This window comes from Bombyx mori, chromosome 4, assembly GCF_030269925.1.
Source record: "Bombyx mori chromosome 4, ASM3026992v2".
Taxonomy (NCBI): Eukaryota; Metazoa; Arthropoda; class Insecta; order Lepidoptera; family Bombycidae; genus Bombyx; species Bombyx mori.
In genome coordinates, this window is record NC_085110.1 from 17763269 (window position 1) to 17777108 (window position 13840).

Genomic DNA, 13840 nt, shown 5'->3' on the forward strand with positions numbered 1-13840 from the left:
AGGGGAGTTGTTTAGCCCGAAAAACTCTAGGCGCAGACAGAGAGTTAGTACGACATTTATTTTGGTCTCTTACTCGAAAAAAAATCTACAATACGAAGCAATATCTTGTGTTGTAGTAAGATTTTAGGCTTTCCTTTAAGTGTTGACATAAATCTGCTGAGATATAAAGAGCTGGACTTCGTTTTAGAAGCATTTGGACAACAATGTGACAATCCGAAACATTTAATCTCCTTAACGTAATTATGTTAATTGGTGGCCTCAAACAATAAGTGATCCCAGCGACCATTATGCTTTTAACAACTTCTATTCTACACTTGTGCGAGCTTGCAACCCTTCGTTCTGTTTACTAAAATCAATTACAGTCTTTCAGCTGTGTGCATTACGTAAGCGGTCAGTCTTACAATCATGACTTCAATATTGCAAGGCGCTCTCATTTCGACATCGTTGCTATCTCATCAAACATGCCATATTAATTTTACTGCATACAAAGAGCTCTTTATAGTTGGCAGCTTCCCAATGTCCGCGGTCGAAGCTACGATCAAGAGGTCCTCCCTACCGTCCTTGTAGACAATAAGCTCTAAAGCTCGTTTAACTAGAACATCTAAAGCGATTACCGTGCAGTTTTTATGAATTGTTTTTGTACGAGTCCAACACTGCTTTTGTATTTGCGTCCTTAAGCCGTTCGCACATCCGATGACTTGGTACGATAAATTTTTAATAAGCATCAGCTTGTCCATCCGTTACGTGGAATAAAAATATCCGAGAAAACAAATTACAAAACATTATTTTTACGTTTTAATAAATAATTAAATATTATTTACGTTCATATATTGATTAGTCTATGATTTAAAATTAAATGTTTGAAGCTTTGTTTGTTTGTTTTTGAAGTTATACTTCTTTAAGCGCGTTATGAAAAATTGATGAGAGTGAAATTTTACGATGCGCGCGCACCGTGACTCAAAATTAACAGAATGAAGTTGCCCACTAAATCGCTCATTACAATACGACCGACGTAACTTGGCGAGTCTGAATATAGCCGCAGGTGAACTTTCCGAACCGTACCGAGAATTACCGAATTTATACGATGTCAAGAAAAGGAATGTCCAATATGCGTGTTTGAGGATGTTGTTTAATCGATTTTTTTTCAAATTGATTAAAATTTAAATAAAAAGTAAAAAAAAAAAATTTAATAAAAATAAAGTATAACTTATATAGTATAACTATAACGTTAAAATATAAGTATAACTTATATAACCTATAAAGTATAACTAAATAAAGTACATAAGTACACACACCCTTTTTTCTCATATAAATTTATTATTATTGTCTACTCTTAGAAGGAAGTAGCACCACATTCTATCTATTTATGATATATTTTTTTTACTATATTTTCAAACGTAGCAAACGTATTCATAAGTACAACGATTATCGTAGAATGAGCACAAAATCTGCCATATCATCTTCCGTGACTGCAAATCGTCGAACGAAATTAAATAACAATTATTTAATCTCATCTGAGGTTGAACAATAACGCGATAAATACTCGTATTAAGCCTGTTTGATGTACGTTCGGCTTTATAGCATAATTTAATAGATATCGGTTTGTTTTTAATTTGAGAAAAAAAAAGAACATTTCCGGTATAATTATTTGCGTAATAATGTTTTTACTTCATTCAATAAAACGTTTAAGGTATTTTTTGTTAAAGATTGTGTATTTAATTGTCTGTACTGACGAATTATTTATAGGCTAAATAAAAGTAGAACTTAAATTACGCGTGATCGAAATGCACCCACGTAGATGTATGTATGGCCGTTTTCCAATTACAGCACAAGAGCGCATTATGCGGCATAATGCTCAACTAAGCTTCAGCATAATTCGGCATTGTGCGTCACTGAGTCGCATAATGCCTGTTATTGGAAAACTACCATTAAGTAATGGTTAATTACAGAGCATAATGCGACTCAGTGACGCACAATGCCGAATTATGCTGAAGCTTAGTTGAGCATTATGCCGCATAATGCGCTCTTGTGCTGTAATTGGAAAACGGCCTAAGTCTCACAAATCCGTAGGTACACAAATGTAAACATTTTTTATATTGTTAGTAGAAATTTTAAAACGTAGCATGTACCTATTTTAATTTTTTTCAAATTTTTATTTATTTTTATTTCCTAAATTATATTTGAAAACAAAAAAAATTGGGCAATTAAAGCAGGATATCCATTGTTTGTTTCACAGGAATCGTCGCCTACATTGACGCTAATATCGTCAAAGGTAAGTTGAAAAAAAAAAGTAAAAAAAATAATAATAATAATATTCAATTTCACGATCATGACCATTGCTTTGCCGGTGAAACAAATAAAAATATCCTGCTATAGTTTCGTTTTTTTTTGTTTTTATTTTTTCATTTATTTTTTGTATCTTATTTATTCTAATTCGGAAGATACATTGCATGGTGCGTACTGTTTAGACAAGCGTCACATCCCATTCTCGTGTATATAAATAAATGTTAACTGTTGTTTGTGTATTTATTGTTTTCTGCTTTGAATTGATTGAGATGTGTCTATTTTGCTTGTAGGTCTGTTAAAAAAATCGTATGTGAATAATTTGGATTTTTCTTAGTCAAATCAAATTTAAAATTGGGAAGAAGTATCGACGTGCAACCTAACCTAAACATCAGCCCGCTGAGTTTCTCGCCGGATCTTCTCAGCGGGTCGCGATTCCGATCCGGTAGTAGATTCATTCGCGAAACAGCTACTCTTGAGTCGTTGGGTCTCCTTTGGAGGCGCTCGGGTGGCTGTTAGCAAATCCCACCCCTCCTGGCTGAGTCTTTGTGCGCCCACCTGCCCTGGTAAAACTGGAAAGGCTTCCGGGCCACCAGTAACTTTTCAAACATAAAAAATACAGTTCGGCCAAAACATTGATCTCCGTGTTTCTGAAGGTAGATTGTGGTAATCGCGTAATCAAGTGGTCAGTTCATACAAGGCATAAAAAAATAAACGTCTTTTTTCCATCAATAGAGCATGGCTTCAATTAAGCTAAAATAAACTCGCATAATGATTCCATCAATATCGAATGTACAGAGACACGGTGTAAAATGTCCTCTATGCTCCTCTATAGTCCTCTATACACAACGACATTGTAAGTCATCTCGATTTTTTGTAACAAAAATACATTACCACTCACAGGACCACACGTAATAACATTAGTAATCGACTACATATAAATTTAGATTCAGTTGAACATATTCAAACAGGAAATTTTTGTATTATGACTAGTTTGAGATTGTTTTGAGTCTAAATGTGTAGCGTGTAGCGCCATCTGTAGTTCATGTAAAGAAACAGTTATCCTGAATCACTTAATCTCGTGACTTGCTACGAAATTTCCTTCTAGTAGATGGATCCCGGGGACTGTTCAGAGTGCATATTGCAGCTTTGTTTATTTTGAACAATCTTTTGCAATTCTGAATTTATCTTCCGGTGTCTCATTCCAGCTTCATATAGAACTTGTTATATATGGTTTTATATATATGGTGGTAGGACCTCTTGTGAGTCCGCGCAGGTAGGTACCATCACCCCGCCTATTTCTGCCCTGAAGCAGTAATGCGTTTCATTTTTTAGGGTGGGGCACCGTTGTAACTATACTTGAGACCTTAGAACTTATATCTCAAGGTGGGTGGCGCATTTACGTCGTAGAAGTATATGGGCTCCAATAACCACTTAACACCAGATGGGATGTGAGCTCGTCCACACATCTAAAAAAAAAAAAAAAGTAGATGAATGTCTCAGCTCGCAGTCAACCTAATGCGAATCCAAGTGCCATAGAGATCATAGCCGCTTATTGTCAGATGAGCTTCAATTGTATCGCTTTGCAGCTGTACAACGCTTTGAGCCCGATCGAGTATTCGCTTTGCAGCAAAACTAGGCAGACCAATGGTACCTACTCGTGCGAATAAACAAGATTTTAGATTAAAGGCTAAAAAACTTTTTACCCGTGCAGATAGAGCCCTCTGATTAATTTCAATAGTTAGTACATTTGTTAAAACGAGCTCAGCTCTAGAGTGAATCAGGCGACGTTTTATATACGTCGTCATCGCGTCTATTGTCACAGACCTTCGTTTGAGCCTCGTGGATCCCAATAATCTGAATCACCGTTACCATAAAAGTTCTTCGGTTTTCGTGAATGGTTAATACGTCGCTTTTATTCTTATCATTCTAAAATGTTTGATGTTTCGAATGTCTTGACAGCTTTAAGAGGCTACGGAAGACTTACATGTTATTACGTTCGAAAATCATTCGTACGATTGTAATGCAGCTTGAAATTTCATATAATTTTGAGTGGGATGAAGCAATGAAAAACAACACAGAGCTATCTTAATTATCAAATAATAATACTGCCGCGGTTTCTTAAAAAACTTGAAATTTAATCATTCGCAATAAAGCTTTTATTTCCAATTAGAACAGCACCAAGATACCTATAGTACAGGATTTAAAAAATGAACAACGCCATCTATTGATGACAAATGTAAACCTGTAGCTTATTAGTAATCACAAATATTAGGTACCTACACAGAATAATTTATTATTAACTATCTTTAACTTAGATAAAGATCTACAAACCAAAATATAAATGACTCATAAATGATTTGTAATGTATACTCGGAATCGTAAGATCGACTTGCTTTGCGCGGGATTTAATAAAGTTCATCCATAGCTCAGATTTTATCTTTTCCTTGAATAATTTCTTCGTACTTTTTTGTTATTTACATTTTAATGTAATGTGTCTTTCTCGACCATTTTTAAACGGTAATAGTAAACATTAGTTAACTGAATGAATATGATTGAGCTGAATAATTCTAATTAATTTGTTAATAGTTAAATGTGGACAGTTCTAGAAAATATTTTGCGCGTTACTATCTTACCAATACTAAAAATGTTTACTTTTTTTTTATTGTCTAGATTGGTGGACGAGCTCACAGCCCACCTGATATTAAGTGGTTACTGGAGCCTATAGACATCTACAACGTAAATGCGCCACCCACCTTGAGATATAAGTTCTAAGGTCTCAGTATAGTTACAACGGCTGCCCCACCCTTCAAACCGAAACGCATTACTACTTCACGGCAGAAAAAGGCGGGGCGGTGCGGTGGTACCTACCCGTGCGGACTCCCAAGAGGTCCTACCACCAGTAATTACGCAAATTATAATTTTGCGGGTTTGATTTTTATTACACAATGTTATTCCTTCACCGTGGAAGTCAATCGTGAACAATTGTTAAGTACGTATTTCATTAGAAAAATTGGTACCCGCCTGCGGGATACGAACATCCGAATGCAACGGACGTCTTATCCTTTAGGCCACGACGACTTCATAGTTAGTATTATTAGATTCATAGTTCATAGTTAGATAGTTAGTATTATTTTTGTTTAAGCTAGAAATTTATTCACGTTTAGGATTCGTGATCTCTTAACATCCTTTAAAGTGAAGAAATGGTACGCATCCACGATAGCACAAACACCAGAAGATGGTATAAAATAACTTTGCTATAATTTTAATCTTATAAATATTATAATAGTCTTAATAGAGAGATATTACCTAAAAATTCGTTTTACATAAGAAAATGAAATTGAAATGTACTTAAACAAATTTGGAATCCAATGGCAAAGCACGGTAATCTAAATTTTTTCAGTCCGTATAAATCTTCTCCACCGCATGCATAATAGCGTTATTAAAACATTTTTTTTTTTTATTGCTTGGGTTGATGGAAGAACTCAAAGTCCGCCTGATGTTAAGTGGTTACTGGAGCCCATAGACATCTACAACGTAAACGCGCCACCCACCTTGAGATATAAGTTCCGAGGTGTCAGTATAGTTACAACGGCTACCCCACCCTTCGAACCGAAACGCATTACAGCTTCACGACGGAAATAGGCGGAAAGTTTTCCTTTTATAAATTAAACAAAATCAAAACAGCGATAACGACCAAACCATACCCTATACATACGGCACCGAGTATTCGTGTAACAACAATAATTACGTCCGGTTGTTACTCAGCTTCACAACATATTTTGTAAATGAATAAGAAATATAAAAGTTTTTTTTCTTAGATTCGATCATACTTTTTTTTTGGTAAAGTCTGGAATTCGCACGAGTCACAGCGATAGTAGAAACAAGATATTCTCGACTTTAGGTCCTGTCAGATTTTATTGAAGGAGAAATAGATTTAAAATCATGCCAATGGTAATTAGGATTAGCGGAATTTTGGAACGAAGTTCATTATGGGACGATGCGTAGGGGTACCCTAATCGGAAAAAAACGTCCGTAACGTAAGATTTTTATTAGTAATGCACACAGTGTACGACTTAACTTTGTAATAACGTACAAAAAATAACTTATTTTTTTATCATTCATTGACCACGATCTCAGAGCGTTCGTTTGCGCAATACACTAACTCTTATGCAAAAAACCGTGAAGTGTACCACAATAAGTTCGCACGTTACCGAAAGACCGTGGGTTGTTGCGAAACCTCCAGTTTTATTTCTTTATAGCACGAATAGAACTTACAATTAATATTTTTATAATAAGGAACTTCGTTCCTATCCGGTGTCCCACGACACCACACATATTTTTTTATTTTTGTTATTTACGTACGGGTGAATGTTCTCACTGTCCATTTAGTGTCAAATGGTTACCAAAAACTCACTAAGTACTATAACGTGTAATCGACACCGACTTCGAGATGTGAATTCTAACTCTAAGTTGTATTTTCACCGATTTGAAAGCTATAATTTTGAGACATATTTCAATAAATTCGACACATACATGAACTCAAGCTAGGATATGAATCTCTTGCATGTTACTAAACTCATGAAAAGGCCAACCTCAATACGCGACGTCCATATCTTGATTACATTTGATCGACAATACTACTACACGTGTAAATTGGAAATGTACTAAACTTTAATTAAGTATTATTATTAGTACGTAAAGAGAGCAGCACGTGCTCGTTTCGTTTTGGTCTCATCTCGCCGGATGCGTCGCGGCGGTTCACGCGCATGCCGAAGTCTGTAACGCAAGCGATGCAATAGTAATTATAGAAGTGGCATTATAATATTTATTTTATTCATTTTTTTTATTGCTTAAATGGATGGACGAGCCTACAGACCACCTGGTGTTAAGTGGTTACTGGAGCCCATAGACGTAAATGCGCCACCCACCTTGAGATATAAGTTCTAAAATCTCAGTATAGTTACAACGACTGCCTCACCCTTTAGACCGAAACGCATTACTGCTTCACGACAGAAATAGGCAGGGCGGTGGTACCTACCCGCGCGGACTCACAAGAGGTCCTACTACCAGTAATATAAAATAATACAAAACGTTTCTTCGTACAAGCTCTCTCACACGTGGCTGTGGAATATGAAAAAAAGGCTTTTAATGCACCTCTGTACACTACCTTCCATTATGATTTCTTTTTTTTCGGTTTGTGCGTGATAGTCGTAATTAAAACTAGTTTTGATGTTATCATGCCATATTATTCTTTCGTACCTATACCCAAGTCAAATAATCCGACAGACCTCGAGATATGATTACTTCGCTCTGAATGAAATAAAAAAAACGCAAAGGTTAAGAAATATGGATTTTCTTCATACATCTTTTTATCGTTATCCAATAATAAAAATTATCTTGGATTAAATGAAAAATATTGAAAGATCTGAATTATGTCAGTTTTGTTTTTACTTGATTAAATTTAGATAGCAATCGTGTATCACAAAATGTTTCGAAACAAAAACAAGATAATTAAGTGAAGCCTCTCTATCTATAACATTAATGGTTCTGTGGCGAAGAAAAGTCGTATCGAAACATTCAGTTAAAGGACAAGTGTCGCCGCTACTAGAAATAGCCGCGAGTGGCGCGGTGGGGTGCGGAAAGGACTTTACAGGGAGGGGGGACGCGCTTCCGTCGCAACGAGCACGTGGAGATGATGAGATTTCTATTTTTTTTTTGGTACGCCGCTCGATTTTTCTTTGATTTTGGCTTTTTAATGTCACTTATTAAGCTGTATTTACGTAAGCTATACTATAGTAATAACACAATCTGTGTGGTACCTATTTTATATTGCATTTGTAGGCAGACGACCATACGAGCCACCTGATGGTATCCAGTCACCATGGTAATGCTAGGGGTACAGCCAAGCAGCTGCATAAAGATAAATTAGAGGTGAAAATCATTATTTATCAGATAGAAGCAGCCATCTATACTTCAACCATAGTAAGCCACGCATTAGGAGACACCGTATTAGAGGAGACGCGTCGGAGATCCATAGAGTGAAAGTAAATACTCTTTGTTCCATGGCGTAAGCGATGGGGTACTTATAAATTTGATCCAGTAGTAGATTCATTCGCGAAGCAGCTATCTCGAGTTGTTAGGTGTCCTCCGCAGGCGCTCGGGTAGCTGTTAGCAAATCCCCTTCCTCCCTGGCTCTTTGTTCGTCTAACGATATTGTTAAAGTACTATAATAATTCTTCTTTGTCTCCACTTATCCCACTAGGTGGGGTCGGCACAGCGAATTTTTCTATTCCATTCTCTTCTATCACTTAACACTCACTCCTCTCTCTCATATCGTCATTCACACACTCCATCCATGTCTTCTTCGATCGACCTCTGACCTCTTCCCCCTCTACCTTGCTAATCTCACTATAATAATTGTGATGAGTTATTTATTTAATTCGGATAAGGTTTGTATTCAGATTTGAAGTCCGCACTGGGACATATACCCACATTTTCCTCCCATCAAAGCAATAAAAAAGAAAAGAAAAAATATATATACATATACTCGTATATGTAAGGTTGGGCAAAAAGTTTCTTCGAATTTTTTAAGAAAATTCACAACATTTTTTAATATAGCTTATTTACATTTAACTAAAGTATGTAGGTACCATTTTGTTCGATAACTTTTTACCATCTTGTAGGTATGGCGGACTAGATCCCATTGCTATAGAAATTTTGGGGCTTCTGATTAAAATACCGCGACAATTGGTTTTGGTAGTCCTCTCGTGATGTTAACCTGACACTGCCTAAAGAATTCTGAAGAGACCGAAACAGGTAGAAATCTGAAGGTGCAAGGTTAGGACTATACGGCGGATGCATTAACACCTCCCAGCCAAGCTCTCTTAATTTTTGCTGAGTGGCTAAATATGTGTCTAGCGTTATCATGCTGAAAAATCACACCCCTTCTGTTGATTAATTCCGGCCGCTTTCTCTCAACTTCTTATTTTAATCTCATCAGCTGTTCGTAGTAGATTTCAGAATCGATGGTCCTGCCTGGTGGTAACAGCTCATAATGAATAATGCCCTTCCTATCCCACCAGACGCACAGCATCACTTTGTTGCGAGTTAACCCGGGTTTCGCCACAGTCTGTGAAGCCTGACCGGCCTTTGACCACGGCCTTTTTCGCACCCAGTTTTTTTCAAATGCGCCAAAACTGTTTTGTGGTCAATTCCCAGTTCTTCATTTACGTCTTAACTACTGTTATACATTTTATCCATAATAGGGTGACCAGAGCGATATGCATATTTAACATAAAAAATTCCGGATTGAAAACGCTTAAACCAAATTTATGCTACTCTCACAGACACTGCACTAGGTCCATAAACATCGCAAATTTTTTTCGCGGCTTGCGTGTCATTTTTACCTTTTTTGTAGTAAAATTCTAAAATGTATCGAATTTCTTCATTAGATTTACTCATCTTGACAGCACGAAAAATAAATAAAAATTACACATTTTCCTAATTTGAATTTGGAATTATCTTTTTTAAAATTGAAACTTTTAATGATTCCAAAACCAGCCAGATACAAATACTATAAGCTAAAGAGATTTTATTCCAAGTTCATACATACTCGTACTATAATGCAAAAATACTTTATTACGTATTATACGAATTTGAGACGGGATAAGACACCTGATGTTCAAATCCGATGCGATAGTCCCGGTGTTAAATTATGGCAAACAGGTAGCAATTTCTCTAATGAAATACATATTTAACCAATGTTAGTAAATTATATCCATGATGAACGAATAATATAATGTAATAGAAACTCATGAAAAGTAAAACTGGTGGTAGGCCGTCTCGTTAGCCCTCACGGATCGGTACCAACACCGGTTTGAAAACTGTGGGATAGCCATTACACCACACAGTTGTAACTTATGTTATATTTAAAGATGGGTGGCGTGATTCATTTTGTGATATCTATGGACCCCGGTACCCACTTAACGTCAGATGGACGGTAAAAAAAAACATATCGCAAGGCCACTATTTAAGTAACTTTGCTCTGTTTGTTGGTAAGCTTATTTTTTTTAAATATTTGAATGGAAATGTATGGAAACGGTAGTGCAAGGTAGAGGGGGAAGAGGTCGACCAAAGAAGACATGGATGAAGTGTGTGAATGAAGATATGAGAGAGAGGCGAGTGAGTGTTGAGATGACGGCTGATAGAAGAGAATGGAAGAGAAGAATTAGCTGTGCCGACCCCACCTAGTGGGATAAGGTAAGGGAGGCTATAAAGAAAAAAAAAAGGAGATTTGAAGAAGATAACTAATTGCAGTATACAATGTTTCAACATAATTAACGATTACACAAAACACTGCAGTTTCTCATAAATTACTTAGTAACGTGTTCTCTGAAAGAAAAACCGTCCCAAAGTTAATAAACAAATAATTCACTAAAATTGACTTAAAAATTAAGTGCATCATTTACTTCAAACGTATTCAATGTAGAAGTAAACAAAATAATGCGTAATCGCATCTTTGGAAACGGTAAAACGGGCGCTTGAGGTGGACCGGGGTCATAATTCACAACGATGTGGCAACTTTCTGTGTCGCCAACGTGTAATATAGAATTCGGCGTGTGGGCGGAATGCACTCGTTATTGTCACGACGCACGAAATTAGTTGGATGTGGCTTGTGGGACAGATCTATTGTCGAAAACCTCACCCGGTTACGCTGGCATAGTTCCCTAGTTTAGCAGCTTAGGCAGGAAAACTAAAAGGTCGGAAATAGAATAATTGTAATTGTGTCCTATAGGGAGGGAGAGAGAGTGCTCAGTGGCGAGCAATTGGAGAGGCCTATGTCCAACAGTGGACTGCTATAGGCTGATGATAATGATGAGGGAGGGAGAGCAATACAACTTGCATTTCGGCCTCATGTCTCAAGGTAGGCGACATGCACATTTTGATGTCTGCGGGATCCGGTAACCAATTTACATTAACCTACAGCCTTATAACCTCGCTCATATTATGTAATATACATATATCACCGCAATAAATAAATTATAAAAAAATATTTTTAATTTTTTTTCCTACCTAAGCTGATAGCCTTGAGAGGCTATTTCAGCGTAACCTTAACTAGTAGGTGAGCTCACGGGTCTCAAACCGGAATGATACTAACACTGACCCTAGCAAGAGCAGAGCTTCGCAGAATCTACCACCGGATCGGAAACGCGACCCACTGAGAAGATCCGGCGAGAAACTCAGTGGGAAAAATATTATCTACACTACAAATACTTTTGTATGAAACGGAGAAATTGTAATGAGACAATCGAATCACAAGTATTAACGACAAAATATGTCCTTCTTTATTGGTAAATTGGAAGACGGTTTCATAGCCAATCTAATTTAGAGTTTATAGTTACGTCAAAATTAATACTACTAGACATCTTGAGTTGAAGTTTAGGTTGCAACGTAAAAAGCGATATATGAATGAATACCTTTGAAACTGAAATGATTCCTATGCAATTTAAATGCGTAGGATAATATTACGCAGAATACAGGCAAGGATTGTCTTTGAATAAGTGTCAAGTCGTTCGTTGTTACATCCTCCTCCTTGCGTCGTATTCCTCATTGCTGAGGGTCGTGACCACCCTTTTGTATCACCCTTGTATCACCATGTATCGTTGTTACATAATAAAAACATTATTACGTCGCGTAAACCTGGAACTTATTGCCTCAGAAGGCAGACCGATCCCCACCTAATCATCAGTGTTCACGACGACTAAAAGACGTCAAAAAGATCACAGGCGCATTTCAATCGGTAAACTACTGCAGAGAAAACCCGTCGTTACGGATCCTCCCGAACCATTAACGGTGCTTTTAGGTACCTCAAGCACCGGTCATCGTCCCGCCAGTGTTAGCAACACTTCTATTTTGAGTCCCGCGAACTCACCTACACGCTAGGATGAAGTTGAAATAGCCTCTCAAGGCTATCAGCTTAGGTAGAAAAAAAAGAAGCTCAAACGCTAATTAAAAAAAAATTCAAATTGCCGTATCCACCTACCTTTATTTTCTTGCATCCCGAACCGCTTCATTATGCTTCTATGTAAGTTTTATCTGTGCTATATTATTATACGGCGCTTCGTTGATATATTTACGTTTGTTTCACACATTTCCCGCTCGAATAACTCGGTCGGATCCGTGGTCGGATCATATACTGATTTATTTTTAAATGGCGCCACGTTTGTTACAGTTTAAGAGGAAATCAAACGTTTTTTTTTTTAAATATACAGCCTATTAAATTAAAGTATTGTTTACATTTAATGATATAGTTATGTCTTTTGAATAAAACTATACTATATATAACAGTGTTTTTTGTCTCTTTTGGTTTAGAAATATTTTGTGATAGTTGATGGATAAAATGTCTAGTGCAAGTTGTGGTGGCCTAAAGGATAAGATGCCTGGTCTGGATTGTATTATAAAAATCTAAGACCTTAGAACTTATGTCTTGAGGTAGGCGGCGGCATTTACGTCGTGGGTGTCTACGGGCTCTGGTAACTACTTAAGACCAGGTGGGCCGTGAGCTCGTCCACCCAACTAAGCAATAAAAAAAAGACTACTTGCCTCAGTTTTGTAAATCAATTCTAGACAATACTCAGATATAAATGAAATAAATGTTTTCACAATAAATGTACAATGTCGTTTATTATAATTTAGCTCACAGTACAGATTATTATACATTTTTATTTCCTAAAACGCTTCCTTTATTGAAGCATCCATTTCATTCCACATTTTACAATGTAATGTTTACATGTTCTGTCATGTTGTATACAGTGCGACTAAATCGATATTCGAAATTTGAATGTAAAATCGCAAATCTTCTTACCGATAGACGAGGTTCAGTGGCAAAAGCATTTTGAACCGTACAGCCTATTTACTATAATACTTCAGGGATACAAATAAGACATTTTTCCCCTCGATTATTGTATTCCATCGAAAAGTTATGAGAGATCGTTTATATAAAACTTCATTGTTATTTGTTTTGATGAACAGTAAACGTACCCTGAATCTCAGATCTAAAACGGCCGTAAACATCAAAACACTATCAAATTAATAAGATAGTGCGTAAAGATTTTTATAACCATCGTGCGCGACGCAAACACGAAATAAAAGTGCGTGTCTTGTGTTTATTTTTACTGAAATAAACCAATATGTCGTCTGTAAAGTACTTTATTTGTAGTGTTGTCAGTTTAAAAGGGAGTCCGCTGTTTCGTGTTTCAGACTCAGTCAGTCAGTTCAACAGTGTGGCAATTTATGTGAAATAATTTAAATACAGCATTTTTGTTTACTAAGAAATACATAAACGCATATACATATATAATATATATGCATGCAAGCACACACGCACACAGCCTTTACACACACAATTATCGTGCTTTAATTGCAAAAGACGCTCCTAATATGTGCATACGTTTATTGAGCAAGTGAGACATTAACATTTTTCAAATAGAATGTACGTAGATCAAGGCTTAAAATATTAAATGTTTGTTTTCCTAAAAATGTAAATCATATTAAT

The 13840-nt window shown here is 36.5% G+C and overlaps 1 long non-coding RNA gene across 20 annotated transcripts in view; it reads left to right on the forward strand.

The window, feature by feature from the left end:
* The window catches only part of LOC101738340 (voltage-dependent L-type calcium channel subunit beta-2), a 234453-nt gene that overhangs the window by 143557 nt on the left and 77056 nt on the right, over positions 1-13840 (forward strand). For 18 of the 20 annotated variants that reach the window (XR_005244616.2, XR_009973057.1, XR_009973060.1 and 15 more), the window contains one exon: positions 2237-2272. The exons of the other annotated variants lie outside the window; for them this stretch is intronic. This is a non-coding gene — a long non-coding RNA (voltage-dependent L-type calcium channel subunit beta-2). The remainder of the gene's footprint in view (positions 1-2236; positions 2273-13840) is intronic. 20 annotated transcript variants of the gene reach the window in all.